This window comes from Balaenoptera musculus, chromosome 3 (genome assembly GCF_009873245.2).
Source record: "Balaenoptera musculus isolate JJ_BM4_2016_0621 chromosome 3, mBalMus1.pri.v3, whole genome shotgun sequence".
Taxonomy (NCBI): Eukaryota; Metazoa; Chordata; class Mammalia; order Artiodactyla; family Balaenopteridae; genus Balaenoptera; species Balaenoptera musculus.
This window is the reverse complement of record NC_045787.1, coordinates 111,014,142-111,017,613: the sequence shown is the minus strand read 5'-3', so window position 1 is coordinate 111,017,613 and position 3,472 is coordinate 111,014,142. Positions and strand designations below refer to the sequence as shown.

Genomic DNA, 3,472 nt, shown 5'->3' with positions numbered 1-3,472 from the left:
TTTCTGCATTGGAGATTTACTCAACTTTTATTAGGTTTATTCCTAGTGATTTGGCATTTTTAATTGATATTACAAATGCTATCCTTTTAAAATTTTCTCTTTGTTGCTGCTATTAAGTACATTGATTTTTTTTAAAGTCCAGGACACTTGCTGAACTCTCTTAATAATTCTAATTATTGGTAGATTATTTTTTATTTCCTCTGTAAACTATCCGATCATCTATAAATAATGGTAGTTTTGTTTCTTCCTTTTCCAGTCTTTATTCCTTTTCTTTCTTCACTGTGCTGGCCATAACCTCCAGTATAATGTTGAAAAAAAGTGGTAGTAATGGATATCTTTGTTTTTTTCCAATTCTCAAAGGAAAAACTTTCAATGTTTCACCACTAAGTATGATGCTTGCATTAGTTATTTTTCAAAAGAAGCTTTTAGAAAATTAAGGAATTTTCTTTCCAGTTCCAGTTTGGCAAAATTTTTTAAAAATTATTCATCCATTTGATTCAGTGGATGTTGAGTTTTACCAAATGCTTTTTCTGCATCTATTGAGATAACCATAAGATTTTTCTCCTTTAATCTGTTAATGTGATGAATTAATGTTTTTGAATATTAAACAAAACTTGCATTCATAGAATTAATTATAACTTGATCATAAGATCCTATTTTTTTTTCCTTTGCTTTTTGCAAAACACCTCAAATTTTACTCACGGTACAAAAGTATTTAATAAGCACCACGTTGGTACAGAAAAACACACAGCCTATATAGCTCATCCTTTAAAACCAGAACAGCCAAGTGAAAAGTCAGTAGAGATTCTTATTTTTACTAGAAATAAAAAATAAAAAACAAAACAAAAAAAGCTAAGGTACACATTAGGAACTGAACCACTGGAGTTTTTCTTTCTAGAGATGTGACATCCATGTTTTCTGGTCAGTAATGTTCTATCAAACATTGTACTAAACCAGTGTACTAAATCCAAGCAGACAGATGGCCAGTAAAGCTGTTTGCTATCTCCTACTGAGCTAGACCAGTGGAACACTGTCTTGGTAGGATTATTTTGACAGAAAGAAGGAAGTGCAGAGCCCCAACCCCAACAGAAAACCTAAGGAGCTGATTTACAAAGAAAGGGTTTTAAGCAAACCTGCACAAATGCTAACATGCTCTAAGAAAAGGAAACCTTTTAGACCACTTCCAGCATACATTCATTGGTGCCCAGTAAAATAGGAACACCAACATAGAAAGCATTTTTGCTTTCATAGCACTAAAAGCCAAAAAGCACACAGCATATAATACTTTGATCTTTTTTTTTTTTTTAATTTTATTTATTTATTTATGGCTGTGTTGGGTCTTCGTTTCTGTGCGAGGGCTTTCTCTAGTTGCGGCAAGTGGGGGCCACTCTTCATTGCGGTGCGCGGGCCTCTCACTATCGCGACCTCTCTTGTCGCGCAGCACAGGCTCCAGACGCGCAGGCTCAGTAATTGTGGCTCACGGGCCTAGTTGCTCCGCGGCATGTGGGATCTTCCCAGACCAGGGCTCGAACCCGTGTCCCCTGCATTGGCAGGCAGATTCTCAACCACTGTGCCGCCAAGGAAGCCCCAATACTTTGATCTTGAAGTGGGTAATCATGGAAGTTCTAAGATTATATCCATTAGGTTAGCCTGAGTATTCATCTATAAAAATATTTTTCCAAAAACACGTAAACGGGCTTCCCTGGTGGTGCAGTGGTTAAGAATCTGCCTGCCAATGCAGGGGACACGGGTTTGATCCCTGGTCCAGGAAGATCCCACATGGCTCGGAGCAACTAAGCCTGTGTGCCACACCTACTGAGCCTGTGCTCTAGAGTCTGCGAGCCACAACTACTGAGCCTGTGAGCCACAACTGTGGAGACCGTGCACCAGAACTACTGAGCCTGTGTGCTGCAACTACTGAAACCCATGTGCCTAGAGCCTGTGCTCCGCAACAAGAGAAGCCACTGCAGTGAGAAGCACGTGCACCACAACGAAGAGTAGCCCCCGCTGCAACTAGAGAAAGCCCGTGCACGGCAACGAAGACCCAATGCAGCCAAAAATAAATAAATAAATAAATTTATTTTAAAAAATACACGTAAACGAGAGTTATAGAAACAATGGGACTACATCAGGACCAGCAGAAAGTGATACAAGGACTGTACATGTAAGACCAGGAATTGATTTTCACATGTACCTTTTAGGTAAAGGAAATCTCTCTAAGTTGATTCCTACAGCCAAGATGAACTGTGATAGTAGGATTTTCAAAAATCTTGAGATGGGCAGCTAGCTTGAGTTAAACCCTAGATAAATACTCCCAGTCAAAAACCCCATTGAGACTGCAGGACTGAAACTCTGACCCATATAAAAAGCTGTGAGTGCACAAAAAGTCTCGTGGGACATGCAAGGCCTGCTGGGCCAAGACAGTTGATGATGGTGGGTTCTTCCAACATGGACACACCAACATGTATGCTGGGGAAGTGCCCCCCAGGTGGAATGCTGGACTTGGGCTTGGTGCAGGAGCCAGACTCAGAAGCTCCTGAGAGAGGTGTCTACTCGGGGAGGAGTACTAGGGTTACTGAAGACAAGAACGTGTCCCAGGAAGGTCAGCTAATTTTCTTCTGACCCATCAATACTTAACATTAATGAAGAGTTGCAGAACAGAGTCAGTCTTTCCAAGATGTATTCTTCTGACATTATTAGCCAAAGCCTCTCCCAGTCTATTGGGCTGGTGATGTCTAGAAAGATCCCATTACCTGGAGGTGGGACCTAGGGCCACAGATTGTTCTGGGAAGCTGGCATAGAAGATGATTGCACAATGAAGTCACCACTAAACCGCTGCTTAAGCTCAGTCCCCGGTCTTATTTTTCTGCTCAATAGTCCAGAAACATTTCTTTAAAAGCCAGAAGATCCATAAACGTGAGCAGGATGTCGAAAATATCACCGGCCACTTCATCTTTATGGTGCTGTAAAATTGAAAGCCGCCGTGTTAAATCCAGGAATTTGCTCCAACAGCTGTTCTTCTATATACTTTTCTACCAAAGAAATAGGTTCTATAAAAATAGGTGTGTAGGTGATCTTATTCTCTTGTGTCTTCAAACTCCTGGTAGTACTTGTCCATGAAATTCCTCTGTAATAACTGGAACTCATCATCCATGATAATGTCCTCTAAATATCCAACCACAGCATCAAATTCTGCATCAGAGGCGGAAGAGATGGACAGCGTGAAGCTTTCTTCCTCTAGGGCATGCATCACCGCGGCCGCATCCACCGCGCGCGAGGGAGCTGGCCCACTGGCCTGCTACCCCGCCCGCGGCCCAGGCGCAGCCTCCGCTCTGGTCTGCAGAGCCCCAACCGGCATCAGGAAGGCCTCGCCGAGGCTGCGGCCAGCTTATGGCCCAGCCCAGTAGCGCCTGCGCACGACGCCCTGGCCTCAGACTCCCCGGCTGCAGCCAGCCGGGCCTCTAAGCCCTAC

At 42.9% G+C, this 3,472-nt stretch overlaps 1 pseudogene; it reads right to left on the bottom strand.

Annotated features, from left to right (window-relative positions):
• Positions 1–2,603: 2,603 nt before the first annotated feature.
• On the bottom strand, positions 2,604–3,250 carry LOC118893363 (annotated as a pseudogene).
• Between the last annotated feature and the right edge of the window lie 222 nt (positions 3,251–3,472).